Below are 17,212 nucleotides of genomic sequence, written 5' to 3' on the forward strand. Positions count from 1 at the left end.
TTGTTCAGATAGTGAAGGGAGACGAAAATTTAATAGTCATGGGGGACTGGAATCCAATAGTAGGAAAAGGAAGAATAGGAAAAGTAGTAGATGAATATGGAATGGGGGTAAGGAATGAAAGATGAAGCTTCCTGGTAGAATTTTGCACAGAGCCACAACTTAATCATAGCTAACACTTGGTTTAAGAATCATGAAAGAAGGTTGTATATGTGAAGGAGGCCTGGAGACACTGGAAGGTTTCAAATAGATTATATATTGGTAAGACAGAGATTTAGGAACCAGGGTTTAAATTGTAAGACATTTCCAGGGTCAGGTGCGGACTTAGACCACAGTTTTTTGGTTATGAACTGTAAACTAAAAGTGAAGAAACTGCATAAAGGTAGGAATTGAAGGAGATGGGACATGGATAAACTGAAAGAGCAAGAGGTTGTAAAGTGTTTCAGAGAGAGTATTAGGGAACGATTGACAAGAACGGGGCAAAGAAATACAGTAGAAGAAGAATGGGTAGCTTTGAGAGATGATATAGTGAAAGCAGCAGAGGATTAAGTAGGGAAAAAGATGAGGGCTAGTTTGTATAAATCCTTAGTTAACAGAAGAGATATTGAATTTAATTGATGAAAGGAGAAAATATAAAAATGCAGCAAATGAAATAGGCAAAAAGGAACCAAAGGTCTCAAAAATGAGATCAACAGGAAGCACAAAAGGCCAAGCAGGGATGATTAGAGGGTAAATGTAAGGATGTGGAGGCATATATCAAGAAGGGTAAGATAGATAATGCCTACTGGAAAATTAAGGAGACCTTTGGAGAAACGAGAACCACTCGTATGAATATCAAGAGCTCAGATGAAAAACCAGTTCTAAGCAAGAAGGGAAAGCAGAAAGGTGGAAGGAGTACATAGAGGGTCTATACAAGGGCAATGTACTGCAGGGCAATATTATGGAAATGGAAGAGGATGTAGATGAAGATGAAATGGGAGATATGATACTGTGTGACAAGTTTGACAGCACTGAAAGACCTGAGTCAAAACAAGGCCCCAGGAATAGACAACACTCCATTAGAACTACTGGTATTCATGGGAGAGCCAGCCCTTACAAAACTATGAGACAGATGAAATACCTTTAGACTTCAAAAACAATATAATAATTCCAATCCCAAAAAAAGCAGGTGCTGACAAGTGTGAAAATTATTGAACTATCAGTTTAATAAGCCACTGCTGCAAAATACTAACACGAATTCTTTACAGATGAATGGAAAAACTGGTAGAAGCTGACATCAGGGAAGATCAGTTTGGATTCCGTAGATATGTTGGAACACATGAGGCAATACTGACCATACAACTTATCTTAGAAGATAGATTAAGGAAAGTCAAACCTACATTCCTAGCATTTGTAGACTTAGAGAAAGCTTTTGACAATGTTGACTGTAATATTCTCTTTCAAACTCTGAAGGTGGCAGGGATCAAATACAGGAACCAAAGGTCTATTTACAATTTGTACAGAAACCAGATGGCAGTTATAAGGGGCATGAAAAGGAAGCAGGCATTGAGATGGGAGTGAGACAGGATTGTAGCCTATCCCCAATGTTATTCAATCTGTATATTGAGCGAGCAGTAAAGGAAACAAAAGAAAAATTTGGAGTAGAAATTAAAAGCCGTGGAGAAGAAATTAAAATTTTGAGGCTTGCTGATGACATTGTAGTACTGTCAGAGACAGAAAATAACCTGGAAGAGCAGTCGAACGGAGTGGATGGTGTCTTTAAAGGAGGATATAAGGTGAACATCAATAAAAGCAAAACAAGGATAATGGAATGTAGTCGAATTAAATCAGGTGATGCTGAGAGAATTAGATTAGAAAATGAGACACTTAAAGTAGTGGATGAGTTTTGCCATTTGAGGAGCAAAATAACTCATGATGGAGAGGACAGAAAATGTAGACTGGCGATGGCAAGGGAAGCATTTCTGAAAAAGAGAAATTTGTAAACATCAAGTATAGATTTAAGTGTCAGGAAGTCTTCTGCAAGTATTTGTATGGAGTGTAGCCATGTATGGAAGTGAAACATGGATGATAAATAGTTTAGACAAGAAGAAAATAGAGGCTTTGGAAATGTGGTGCCACAGAAGAATGCTGAGGATTACATGGATAGATCACGTAACCAATGAGAAGGTACTGAATAGAATTGGGGAGAAGAGGAAGTTGTGGTCTCAACTTGACTAGAAGAAGGGATCGGTTGGTAGGACACATTCTGAAGCATCAAGGGATCATCAATTTAGTATTGGGGGGGCAGCATGGAGGGCAAAAATCGTAGAGGGTGACAAAGAGATGAAAACACTACACAGATTCAGAAGGATGTAGGTTGCAGTAGGTACTGGGAGATGAAGAAGCTTGCACAGGATAGAGTAGCATGGAGAGATGCATCAAACCAGTCTCTAGACTGAAGACCACAACAACAACAATATGTTAAGTAAGTTTATGGTAAAAGGAAAGCTAATTCGAGTGCAAATGAAAATTGTTATAACATAAAGTATCAATAATATATCAGAATGTTAAATATTTATTTCAGGAAAAAATACAGTTCGAAAGTGTGTTATTTATTTATTAGTCATGAAAAGTGTGGACTAACATGGGAGAGTAATATTTTTCTGTTGGCCTTAAAGAAAACTGACCAAACAGAATGAAGTATTCTTCACGCATCTTTTCTCTTGGAGACAGATAACGCTTACAGCAGTCTAAGGAGTCAGAGCCCAGCTTTTCAATGGTACGGTCATGTGTAGTATGAGCTCTGAAGGAAGTTATAGTTTGCCAGTTTTAGTTGCGTTACATGTGTCAAAAGTGCTCTAAAGTGAAGGTATATTTATTCTGGTGTGTCTTTTAGAAAGTACAGATTTTTTAAGTAATTTTGTGTGTGAGAAAAGACAGTAATTCTGTGTGGCATATTGAGCAGATCGGTGACCAAAAACTTGAGTGCATTAGACACCAATAAACTTAATAATGTGGTGAGCATTTTCATTTAAGAACAATCCGTGTTTAGTAGCTTTTCAGATTTCAGAAAATACATTACCATAAACTAAATAACATGACTGAAAAGGTTTGTGAGCATGACTGTGTTAGGATTAGCATGGGCTTGGCAGTGAACTTGTAATTCTCAACTTCAGAATATACCAAAGTTTTGCCAGTATTTCCACCTTTCATTCAAAATTAAGACCTCTTCCTGATATTTAGAATTGTTAAGTTGTATGCAGCCTGGTGCGATACGGAGTATGGTAGATTTCTGCTCGGCTTTCCTACCAGCGATCTGCTGTGACGAGTCCACAGGTAGGTGCAGGATGAAACAAACCGTGCCGCCGCACATGGCACATCTATGCTGGGAAAACAGTTAAAAATTCATAGTACATTGAATCCATGGTTGAGAGAAATTTTGTGAAAGACCAAACAATGAACAATAATGAAAAATTTGGTAAATCGGTACATGCGGAATTTTGAACGGAACCCGTATCGAGTCATCGGAGAGACTTACAAGAAAGAAGACGATGTTAAACTGTCACAATAACAACTAGGGTGCATTGAAGCAACAGACGACATCATAGCAATATCAATGAGCAGCACTATGGCAGAGCAGCGCTTCCAACTTACACAACGAGCAGGGACCCTGAAACTGGTACGGCAGACGATGGAGGTTAGACTTGCAGTTTCAGCACACTGAGGCTGCAACATTCAATGAAAGGTGTGTGTGTGTGTGTGTGTGTGTGTGTGTGTGTGTGTGTGTGTGTGTGTGTGTGTGTGTGTGTGTGTGTGTACTGAAAGACTGAGTAACATGGAAAGTGATAAAGATTCTGTAAATATGAAAAAAAGAGGAAGGACTCTCATTCAATGTAAGTGCTTCACAAACTAGCACGTCTGAACAGAGAGAAGGAGTAGATGTTAAAATAAAAGAGGAGGCTTTTGGCGATATTTCTTTGTTATTCATAGACAGTGGAGTAGAATCTGCTTCAAGTATGTCAGTTAATGTAAGTAGTAGAGATAATGTAGATCCTGAAAGTGGCATTAAATTTGTCAAATGTGGATACCAAATTTGGTATAGTACCAGTGGAACAAGACAAACAGGAAACAGTAATGCAGAAAATAGAATCATGAAGTATGCAAGAAATGTTTGCAGCATTAAAGGATTCTATAAAAGATGGACATACTAATTTGGATGAAACAATTGGTCAGAAAATTGAAAAGCAAACTAGTGATTTTAATCAGAAAATCAGTAAACTTGATGAAAAACTCGAAGAGTAAACTAGTGATTTTAATGAAAAAATTGAAAAGCAAACTGCAGTTTTAAAAGAAATGTGGAAAAATGATTTGAAGTTGTTAGAAAGTAAAGCGGTTGGCAAAATTTCTCAAGTTGAGAATAACTGCCAACAGTCCATTAAAACTGTAAAAAGTGAATTAACAGATGCCTTGAGAAAAGTTGTTATTGGAAATAAACAAAGGGCAGATTTGATAAGAGAAAGTGTACAGAAAGTAGATGTCAGAATAGAGGCAGTAGAGTTTATGTGTGTAAATGATCACAAATAGACAGTAAAATCAGTTTTGAATGTGTCAAATGTATGAAGTAAAAAGTGTGTCTGACCGAGTGGGTATGTCTGCAGAAAATGTTCTTCAGCTAACTAACTAGGTAGAAGAGGTCAAAAATAAATTACAACAGCATAGCAGTAGATTATGCCAAGTTGAAACTAACCTAAGACATGGAACTAACAGTAGTGGGTGTAGTTTTGTATCAAAATTGTCTGAAATATCACATGTCACTAACAGGCAGTTTTTACATTTTGATCCAACAGGAAATGTACATTCAAAAGAATTTTGGAATGACTTTGAAGGTGTTCTACCTAGTTTGTGGTCAGACAGACAAAGAGTAGGTTTTATAATGTCCAAATTCTTGGAAGTGACTAGAATTTGGGGGATTAACGCTACTGAACAGTACGATATGCTAGATAAATTTAAAGAAGTGTTTTTTAAAGAATATTGGGACAACCAAAAACAAATGCAGTTGCTGAATGGCTTCTGGGCTGGGGAAAAGTTTAATCCCAGAAAGGAAAGCGTAAGAAAGTTTGCGTTAAAGTGGATGACAAATTTTTCATATTTACACAATAACGTCGAGCCAAAACAAATTGTTATGGGCCTGGAAGGTAAATGCCCATGAACTGGAGAAACAAAATTATTGCATCTTTAAGGGATTCATAAATTCAATAGCTTTTTGGAGAGAGTTGAGAAGTTTTTGCATGAGGAATGGCATGCAAATCGTAATGTCAGACCACCAAATAGTGCAGAACCATGGCAGAATGCAAATATTAACAGAACTGATGTGTACCGTGGAAACAGCAAGAGCAGAGGTGCCAGGAATTGGCGCTATTCTGCAAATGATAGGTGAAATAACGGGGAGCAGGTGCACAATTATCGGTCGTATTGTCCAGTGTGAGAGAATGATGTTGCGCCAAGGCGACAGCAAATGGGGGGTAAACATAAAAAATGGTACAGAATCTGTCAAACTAAATGCCATCTGTGAAAGGGCTAGCATTTACAAGACAGGAAGTAATAATTTGAACCCACTAGCAAAACCCTTTGTATGTGTTAGAACTAAACTGACAGGGATTGTAAGTGAGGAGCAGAAGAAGGTAGTAACAACAGACGAAATGAGCTACATAAAAATCTATACATTTAATGGAGGTTTAGGAAATTTTTTGGACAGACATAAACAAAATAGGACCGAGCGAGGTGGCGCAGTGGTTAGACACTGGACTCGCATTCGGGAGGATGACGGTTCAATCCCGCGTCCGGCCACCCTGATTTAGGTTTTCCGTGATTTCCCTAAATCACTCCAGGCAAATGCCGGGATGGTTCCTCTGAATGGGCACGGCCGACTTCCTTCCCCATCCTTCCCTAATCTGATGAGACCGATGACCACGCTGTCTGATCTCCTTCCCCAAACAACCAACCAACCATAAACAAAATAAGCACTGTATTGCAGACAAAATGGGTGATGCATTATCGGAAAATGTGACAGAACCTGATTACCAGAAAGTCTTGAGCAACCAAGCTGAAGTCAAGTCATGTTCTGGGGAAGAAGAAAGTACAGAAGCTGCAGAATTACGGAGATTAGTGATGTCAGTGTAGAAGAAATACTAGCGTCTATAAATGACGACATTTGTGAGGCTGTAAGGGAGAGGCAGGAAAATGGCAACCAAAATGGGGGTCAGCCAACTAATTGTGGAAAAAAGGGAGAGGGAGAGGGAGGGAGAGAGAGAGAGAGAGAGGAAAGGAAGAATGGCGAAATGCCAAAAAAAATTTTTGACCTGTCATTAGTGGACAAAATAGTTAGTTTGGGAAAGAAAAGAGATGAGGGTAATTCTGCAAAAATCTGTGTAATTTCTGGAAACAAGGAAGGTTTTGATAGAAGGAAGGTTGTGAATGATTTGTTGGAGGAGTGTTCTGACACTAGCAATGAAAGGAAGGTGTGAGTCAGCCAGTAATTAGTCTACAAGTGTGTAACGAAGAAGTATGGCGTTTAGCAGATAGTGGCACTGATTTATGTGCTGTGAGTAAAAGTTGGTTAGAATCATTGCCAAACAGAAATGAACTTGTAATAATGCCAGTAATGGGGGTGCAGATAATTGTAGCTACAGGTAAAGTTAAAAAATCTGTTGAACACGAAGTTCTGTTGCCAGTAAAAATAAATGATGTGCGAGTACTCCACAACTTCCTTATAATCCCTGGTCTATGTATAAAAATGCTAATTGGTGTAGATTTCTTTAACCAGTACAAAGGGAGATTAAATTTTAATGAAAATGTAGTAAACTTTGAAAGAAATGGGAAATATATTGTGGTACCATTTTTTGGAAAAATAATTTGACCAAAGAAGAAGTAGTCAGTATACAAATTAGGTATTGTAGAAGGATGGAAGATTTACAGGACTACAATGAGTATGGGGATGATGTGGGGTGGATCCTGAGGAAATGAATGTGGTACAAGAAAAAATAGAACAAAAAGTAAAAGAGGTGCCAGAGGAGCGTCAAAGGGACAAATTGAAAGAGGCCTCAGAGGGCACTGCAACCTATGCAATGCTAGGTGTTTGACAAACACCAGGTGCTCGAGTTATTGACAATGCTTTTTCAGTTTCTTTTTGTATTGTCAAACTTCCTCTTCTGTCATTATGAGCTGAATCTATCATCTTTAATTTTCTTCTCTAACAGTGAAGGTAATGTGTTTGAGAGCGTCAGAGGGTGTTATGGTATCTTATGACGAAATAAGTGAAAGAAATGGACATCAAATTGTAATGGAGTTAAGTGACGACATAAGTATGTTGACGTAAGAAAATAATTAAGGTATGAAGGTGATGATGTAAAGGGAAAGTAGAAAAAGAGTGCATTATCCTGCTAAAAGTTGACAGTAAGGTTTGACTTTAGTAATATGAGAAGTTAATTCATGGTATGTGGAAGTGTACAAAACAAACTACATCTACATCCATACTCTGCAAGCCACCTGACGGTGTGTGGCGGAGGGTACCTTGAGTACCTCTATCGGTTCTCCCTTCTATTCCAGTCTTGTATTGTTCGTGGGAAGACAGATTGTCGGTATGCCTCTGTGTGGGCTCTAATCTCTCTGATTTTATCCTCATGGTCTCTTCGCGAGATATACGTGCAATATACTGCTTGACTCCTTGGTGAAGGTATATTCTCAAAACTTCAACAAAAGCTCGTACCGACCTACTGAGCGTCTCTCTTGCAGTGTCTTCCACTGGAGCTTATCTATCATCTCAGTAATGCTTTCGCTATTACTAAATGATTCTGTAATGAAGTGTGCTGCCCTCCGTTGGATCTTCTCTCTCTCTTCTATCAACCCTATTTGGTACGGATCCCACACCGGTGAGCAGTATTCAAGCAGTTGGCGAACAAGTGTACTGTTGACCTACTTCCTTTGTTTTCGGACTGCATTTCCTAAGGATTCTTCCAATGAATCTCAGTCTGGCATCAACTTTAGTTTTATATGGTCATTCCATTTTAAATCACTCCTAATGCTTACTCCCAGATAATTTATGGAATTAACTGCTTCCAGTTGCTGATCTGCTATATTGTAGCTAAATGATAAAGGATCTTTCTTTCTCTGTATTCACAGCACATTACACTTGTCTACATTGAGATTCAATTGCCATTCCCTGCACCATGCATCAATTCGTTGCAGATCCTCCTGCATTTCAGTACAATTTTCCATTGTTACAACCTCTCGATATACTACAGCATCATCCGCAAAAAGCCTCAGTGAACTTCTGATGTTATCCACAAGGTCATTTATATATATTGTGAATAACAACAGTCCTACAACACTCCCCTGCGGCACACCTGAAATCACTCTTACTTCGGAAGACTTCTCTCCATTGAGAATGACATGCTGCGTTCTGTTATCTAGGAACTCTTCAATCCAATCACACAATTGGTCTCATAGTCCATATGCTCTTACTTTGTACATTAAGCAACTGTGGGGAACTGTATAAAACACCTTACGGAAGTCAAGAAACATGGCATCTATGTGGGAACCTGTGTCTATGGCCCTCTGAGTCTCGTGGACAAATAGCGTGAGCTGGGTTTCACATGATCGTCTTTTTCGAAACCCATGCTGATTCCTACAGTATTAGTTAAAATAATGGAAGATAGGAAGGAATATCCTGTTGGAATAATTAAAAACAAATTTAAAGCTGAGTGAAATGTACGGAAATTAAAGTAGCCCGATGTGACAAGTGTAGTTAATAAAGGAGATTTTGATGATGAACACTCAAGTGTGGTGGTCAGGAAAAGGTGTGTTGTAATGATGAAAAGGGGTATACAGTGGCCACATAGTTAAAGGAAGTTTAACAAATATGTCGAAAAATATACTTGGATAAAGCTGAAGAACATTTATTATGAAAGGAATATGAATGAATGTGGAGACATATATATTGTAAATAAAAATTTTTGATTACAATTCAATAGTGATAAAAAATATGGAGAAGAAGTGATGCAAAGAGACACTGCATAAAAGTGGTAACTATGTATTACAAAATGTTTGCAAATAATTGCTTTGTGTGAAATGTATTTTTCACAATTAAAATTTCTCCAATTGAGTTAAAGTAAAGAAAAAATTTCAGTTTTGCTTTCAATAGTAACTGTTTTAACTCATTAAGTCTTCTAAGGGAAATAAATTCTTGAAAAAAATTCCTAGTAGATTTGATCTTGCTGGAAATAAAGAGCAATACTCTTGTTAATTTACTTTCATTTGAAATCAAGTTAAACAAAATATAAAATTTGTAAATAATTTCTTGTAATAATAAGTGGTTGTGTATTAGCATGTATGTAAAGAAAGTAGTCTTAGACGGAATTATGGTTTCAGGGACAACATTGCATGTAAACCCTGGAAGGACACATATGTGAAGAATGGAGGAACATTATGGATGCTACAGTGCAAAAGTGCTATAATCAAAAACCAAGGAAATGTATGTGATGAATATAGTGATGTGCTTGTGCTAAGGAGGGATAAAATACCATTATTTAAATGGAAGGACACCAATCACAGTGACTTTAAATAAGAAAGCAAGAATAAAGTAACTTTAAATGACTTTCATGAAACATGAATTTAAAAGTGTTGAAAAATTTATTAAAATGTTGACAATCTGTTTTGAAAATTTGCATCAAGTTTGTCAAGTAAAAAATGATTTTTCATAAAGAAATTAAAAGATTAGGATAGATTAGTTGTAGACTGCCAAGTTCAGAGTAAGAAATTTGTAATTTTAGTTTATAAGAATAAGAATTTTTTGAAAGATTTAAAATTTTAAACCAGGATCGATAATTTGTATAGTTCTAAAATTTTTGAAAAAAAAAAAACCTTTATAATCATAGGGGGTGTGAGGCATGGTGCCTTATATTGTTCCTGTCTAGAGCCTGTATGTCAGGAGAATGACTCATGTGTGCACAGTGGCTGATGGGCTGAAGTGGGTTCAGTCAAGTGCATAGTTCTAATTTTCATCCACCAGAGTACAGTAGCAGACAGAGATATTCAAGAAACATGCCAAGAGAATGTTTTTGTGAATTGTTCTGTTTATTTCTTGAAGGCTTTTTTGTTTACTTATGTTTGTACAGTTTTGTATATGCTTTTAGTAGTGTGAATGATGCGTGAATGTGTTCTAAAGTAAATATGTAGATCATTGTTCTACTAATGAACACAGTAGTGTGAGAAAGTTTTAAGATAGTGTGAATGCAGACAACGGGGAATTTTGTATCAAAATATGTTAAGGGGGGTAGGACGTTAAACGGGCCGACTTGCAGCAGGAGAGGCACCACAGTACATTTTAATTTCCACTGTCTATACTTTTACAAATATATTCATAAAACTTTGTCAGCATGACCAGGAAGGATTCAGGATTCACTCTCATAGCAGTGGAAGTTCAAAACCAAAGCAAAATAAATTTTTTTACACGTGAAATTTCATCATTTTTTCACTTACTACTGGCTGCATTTGTTGCTGTAGGTACACTCTTCTTTGTAAGTAAGAGAGATTCTTCCAGGTGTATGAAACTCTAGAATTTTTCAGATCTATTAAAAATTGTGGTAAAAATTGAGATAATTAACTATAAAATTTGAGTTTTTTCTAAATGTGAAGTTTAAAATGTAACACCTCATTCATTTTTTCATAAATTAAATAAATTCTATAGTTTCAGACACCTGTAAGTATGATTTGTATGCTGTGCAAAATTCATTGAAGAATCTCTCTTACTTATGAAGAAAAGTGTACCTACAACAACAAATGCAGCCAATAGTAAGTGCAAAAATGATGAAATTTCACATGTAAAAAAAATTTATTTTGTTGTGTTTCTGAACTTCCACTGCTATGAGGGTCAATCCTGAATCCTTTCTGGCCATACTGACAAAGTTTTATGAATTTCTTTATAAAAGTGTAGATAGTGGAAATTAAAATGTCCTGTGGTGCCTCTCCTGCTCCAAGTCGGCCCGTTTGACGTCCTACCCCCCTTAAGTAAGTTTATGGTAAAAGGAAAGCTAATTTGAGTGCACATGAAAATAGTTAATAATGTAAAGTACCAATAAAATATCAGAATGTTAAATATTTATTTTGGGGAAAAGTAAAGTTCGAAAGTGTGTTATTTGTTGATTGGTTAGTCACAAAAAGTGCGGACTAATGCAAGAGAATAATGTTTTTCTGTTGCCCTTAAAGAAAACTGACCAATCAGAATCAAGTATTCTTCACGCATCTTTTCTCTTGGAGAGAGAGAATGGTTACAGAAATCTAAGTAGTTGGCCCAGCCTTTCAATGGTATGGTCATGTGTAGTATGAGCTTTGAAGGAAGTTATAGTTTTCTGGTTTTAGTTGTGCTATATGCGTCAAAAGTGCTTTAAAGTGAAGGTATATTTATTCCAGTGTGTCTTTTAAGAAGTTCAGATTTTTTAAGTAATTTTGTGTATGAGAAAAGACAGTAATTCTGTGTGGCATATTGAGCAGATCAGTGACTGAAAACTTGAGTGCATTAGATACCAACAAACTTGACAGTGTGGTGAGCATTCTCATTTAAGAACAATCTGTGTTTAGTAGCTTTTCAGATTTCAGGAATACGTTACCATAAACTTGCTAATGTGAATGAAAGGCTTTGTGCATGACTGTATTAGAATTAGCATGGGCTTGGCAGTGATCTTGTAATTCTCAGCTTCAGAATACACCGAAGTTTTGCCAGTATTCCCACCTTTCATTCAAAATCAAGACCTTTTTCTGATCTTTAGAATAGTTACGTTGTGTGCAGCCTGGTGTGAGTCGCAGTACAGTAGGTTTCCTACTGGCGATCTTCTGCGATGAGTTCACAGGTAGGTGCAGGACAAATAGGAACCATGCCACTGCAACCAGAGAGGATGAAAATTGCTGAGTGGTTTTTTTAGTGTTTCGAGAAACTAATGGTATGTTCACACAGTCATTGGCTTTATTCTGTTTGCCAGCTGGGTGCATTATTTATATGTGCCCTCATGTTATCATCCTGTCTCTATATTGACATCATCGGGAAGGTCAGGTCTGTTTGTAGTTACAAGGTCTAAAATATTTCCATTGCATGTGGGTTGCCTAACTATCTGTTCAAGACAGTTTTTGGAAAAGTGTTCAAAAGTACTTCGCAAGACCATCTGTCCATACCACCTGCAATGAATCCTTAGATGTCACAGTCTATACTCACTAGGTTAAAGTTGCCACCAACTAATACTACATGATATGGGTATTCTTACAGTGCTGATAATAGTCTTTTCTTTAATGACTCTAAGATAGCAGAATCAAGTGGCTGGTAAAAACACCCAGCAATTAACTTGATTTCTCTTAAACGTGTTACACACATCCATATAGCTTCACTGTAATGCTCAATTTGATCTCAATAGAGACAATATTTGTAGCCACTGCAGTCAACACTTCTTATCCTATGATGGCTAATCTGACTTTCTGATATACATTTCATGTCTTGCTAAACATGTTAGAGCTTTCCACTTTGGGTTTCAGCCAGCTCTCAGTCCTGAGAATAATGTGAGTGTGAGAAATTTCCTGGAGGGCAGCAAATTCAGGAACTTTATTATGAATACTTTGACAATTCACTGATAAAATTTTGACAGTCGAAGTGCCTTTATCTGAACGTGGTCTGATTTTGCTAGTGTGCTGACTGGTGAGTGTTCATCAAAGTACCTCAAATTATCATCTGGCCTAAACAACCCCTACGTGCTTTCCACAAATATTCTGCTACCCAAGTAGCTACTTCCTTCGTATAGTGTACTCTTGACCTGGGGAGGCCTACAATTCCCCACCCAATAATGCAGGACCAAAAATCTGTAGCCAAGATTGTTACAGAGTCAACAAAGCTTTTGGCTGAGACCCCCCCACTTGGCTCCAAACAAACAACCCCAATCAATTCAGGGAACTATGCTGCAAATTGTGAACTCTACTTACACTCCATGCACGAGGCCAGTAGTATTCACCACTTCTTCCGGCCACCTGAATGAAGTGAGGATAACCTCAAAACCCAAGTGACAAGTATCACTAGTGACGATGGGAGCCACAACTTGCAGATGACTGCACCCCATTCACTTGATAACCACAGGTAAGGCATCCTCCACATCTTGGATGAGGACCTCTGCTGGCAGACATATCAAGTGCACATTAGCTTTCTTTCCAGCCCTGAACACGGTTTCCCTAAGAGGCTCCGTAATGCACCTAATGTAGGAGCTCCATATAACTAGCAAACCCCTCCTCCTGTGTGTGTGATTGGACCCTTTTGAAGGAGTGGGCACCTGTTCATTCACAAGGTGAATTGGTTAAGTCAAATGACCAATGTCCAAATTAGCCCTCTGCCTCAAGTGATGTGAATGCATTACCATTTGCCGTTCACCCTGCAGTGAGGGCATTTATACCGCATCGGGTACACTGGAAGGTGCCTTGGCACCAGAGCCTGTGGGCAAAACAGTTGACACCTGAGGTGTCCCATGTGCCAGACTCTCTGCCACTGCTAAAACCCAAGGCAGCACCCTGAAGACAGCTGACCATAGCCAAAAGATCCTTCTGCTGTTCACGAACTGTGGCCAGCTCTTCTTGCTGTACAACCACTCCTCCCCTCTCCTCATGTTACACCTACAGTAATGTGATAGTAAACTGCACCCCTCTAGGTGTATCTGTTTGATGGTTACAATTCCCATCTGATATTCTGTTGTTTGTAATATATTTTTAGAAAGTTCCTTGTGACTTTTAAATTTTCTGTACTGATACGAGGAACGTTTATGTTTTGCTAAAAGGGTCCAAATTTATTTTGATTTCTACTATTATTGCTTCCCAAGCAGCAGTTTCTTCCACTAATTACTTCTACTGTGTTTGGAGTTATGCTCCAGCTCTGTCTATTGGAAACTTTTACCCTAAACTAGCCTTAGTACAAACAAAAAACAGGATTGGACAGACATTGCTCCAGTTACACTGAATACTTGCAGAAATTAACTGTGCAAGAAATCTCTTGCTAGAAACATTCAGTTGCAGGCCATGTTGTGTGATGCATGCGAATGAGGGATGATGACCCAACTGTACCCACACCCCTGTGATGTTGAGAGAATTGTGAAGCTCTGCATTCGCACGTTAGGCACAACACTTCGTCCATTGCTTATTAGTGTTCAGAGAATTTTCACATAAACTTGAGTATCATATTCAGTCATTTTCTTGATTTCAACTTCAGTTCTCAGTTATTCTAAATCATAAATGACATATTTAATTGGATAGATAATAACAGAGGAATAGATAGTTAATAATTTTATCAATAATTGATTGTTTTTATTGTCATATCGTATTCTTAGAATTATATGATTTGCAATACTTCTCAATTGTTAGCTGAGGCACATGCAATCTAAAATCATAATTTTTGGACTTAACACTGATGGAAAAAAATCACAAGACCAAAAAATAATTAATGTTGATTAGAGAAAATTCAGAAATATGTTTGTCTAGGTAACATATTTAAGTGAGTAACATTGCAAGATCACAGGTTAATGTAAGCACTTGATAAACCATTGCAAATGTGAAATGCTGGTGCATTAATAACTGGTGTCACCACCAGAATGTTGAATGCAAGCATGCAAATGTGTATTAATTGTGTTGTACAGGTGGCAGATGTCAGTTTATGGGATTGAGTTCCATGCCTGTTGCACTTGGTCAGCTAATACATGGATGGTTAAAGCTGTTTGTGCATGCATGATGCTGGAGTTATCATCCAATAATGTCCCACATGTGCTCAATTCAGACAGACCTGGTGATTGAGTAAGCCAATGCAACATGTTGACACTCTGTAGGGTATGTTGGGCTACAACAGTGGTATGTGGGCAAGTGTTATACTGTCGGAAAACACCCCTGGAATGGCAGCACAGCCCCATGAATGCAGCACAACAGGTCAAATCATAAGACTGACACATACATTTGCAGTCAGGGTGTGTGGGATAACTACAAGAGTGCTCCTGCTGTCATACGAAATCAGATCCCAGGTCATAACTCCAGGTGTAGGTCCAGTGTGTCTAACAGAGAGGCCTCAGCTGGCCTCCTGTTAACCAAGACATTGCCATCACCGGCACCGGGGTAGAACCAGCTTTTATCAGTGAACACAATAGACCTCCACTCTGCCCTTCAATGAGCTCTTGCTTGGCGCCACTGAAGTTGCAAATGCGCTGGTTTGGAATGCACACAACAGGGCGTCTGGCTTGGAGCTGACCTTGAAGTAATAAATTTGTGTCACTGTGATGCCAACTGCTGCTCAAATTACTGCTGCAGGTGCAATACAATGCACCAGAGCCATACACTGAACATGATGGTCTTCCCTCTCGGTGTTACCATGTGCCCATCCAGAGCCCAGTCTCCTTGATACCATACATTCTCATGGCCACCACTGCCATCAACCTGTACAGTAAATCATTCTCCAGTATCACCAAATGGACATCCAGCTTCTCATAGCCCTATTACATGACCTCATTCAAATTCAGTGAAGTGTTGATAATTGCATCTTTGTCACCTAAAAGGCATTTCTGACTAATATCACTCACCACATGCAATCTTAAAGGTAGCTAACACTCACCTACATTACAGTTTGTATTTAATGCGACTCTGGTTTGCATCTTCATAGTGGCGCTTCTAGCACCATGCTTATGCAACTGGTGCAAAATTGGAATAGACATCATCTTTCAGATGTAGAAACATGCCTACCAACTTCCATTTATGTTGCAATTTTCTTTTTTTCCATCAGTGTCTTTCCTTATCTTTTGCATGAGAACAGGAATGTTACAAGTTTTGGAGAATGTAGTGTAACTGTTTCTTCAAATGGGGGATTATTTTATATAACAGTAGTTTGACCATGTATATGAGGCAATTGAAAAGTTTCTGTTCAGAGATTGTACAGCCCAGAATTGGTATGACAATCAGGCATTGAGCCAACCATCCCATTGATGTACCAGGTTGAAGATAACCATTTGGTAAAACACCACATCCTGCTGGATGAAGAAGTCCATAACTGCCTGCTTCACATCCTCGTCCAACAGCAACTATCAACTCTTCAAGGGCTTTTTTAAGGGACTTAAGGCGTGATAATCACATGGGGAGAGATCAAGACTATAGGGTGGGTGCTCAAGCATCTCCCACTTGAGTTGGCATAACTTTTGCATTACAACATTTGCTATGTGGGGATGTACATTATCATCAAGCAACAGCACCTCTTGGTGCAACATTCCACAATGGTGGCTTTTCACAGACATGCTGCCTGATACACATTCTTCATTCTCTGATGGTTGTCTAACAGTGTTTGTCCTTTGGCTGCCAAGAAAACAATAACAGCATTTTGGTCATCTTTGGACACATTTGGTAATAACATTGCAATAGTTCACATTTCCGCATTTACCGCACACACGTCATAAAGAAACAGAGCTGTATTAATCCCTTACTTACATCTCGATGCTTATATACCGACATCAAAGTCATACTATGTTGCATATACACTGCAGCAATTCCCTCAAAGGGAAACTTTTTGACTGAATCTCATATTTTGGGAATATACGTCCCACAGTATTTGTGACATAACATGCAATATATATTCTTTCCTTTTAAATACATCAACTAGTGATAAGAATCTGACATCTTAATGCTTCTTTGATAAGTCATACAGCATGGTAGGCTAGTATTTAGCTCTACGGAACTTAGTGCATAAGTGTGTTCTAATAGGCAGAAAAAGTAGTTTGACAATTTATAGAAGGGCAGACAGGAAACACTGGTTACATGTAATTCCTGCACAATCATTAATTTTTTTGGAAAAGAATTATCTAAGGATCAAATTTCTCTTCTCTCGAAAGAAGGAAATTTTGCAATTACTGCACTGAAGGTTCCGATGAAGGATATTGTAGCTAATATAAAGGCAGGGATTTGTTTGTTACCACCACATTCTGCTGATGAATTAAATGGAAACAGCCAGGATATTATGTAAAACTGAGCCAACTAGCAGTAATTTGTTTCAAGGAGAAAAGAACGTGTTACGTAAGATTAATGCCGACAAGAATATTATTGTACTTACTGCTGATAAGGGTAATGCTACTGTTGTGTTGAAGAGTGAAAACTATCACAGGAAGATCAGTGACCTCTTGGATTCTACCACTTATAA

This window comes from Schistocerca nitens, chromosome 8 (assembly GCF_023898315.1).
Source record: "Schistocerca nitens isolate TAMUIC-IGC-003100 chromosome 8, iqSchNite1.1, whole genome shotgun sequence".
Lineage (NCBI taxonomy): Eukaryota > Metazoa > Arthropoda > Insecta > Orthoptera > Acrididae > Schistocerca > Schistocerca nitens.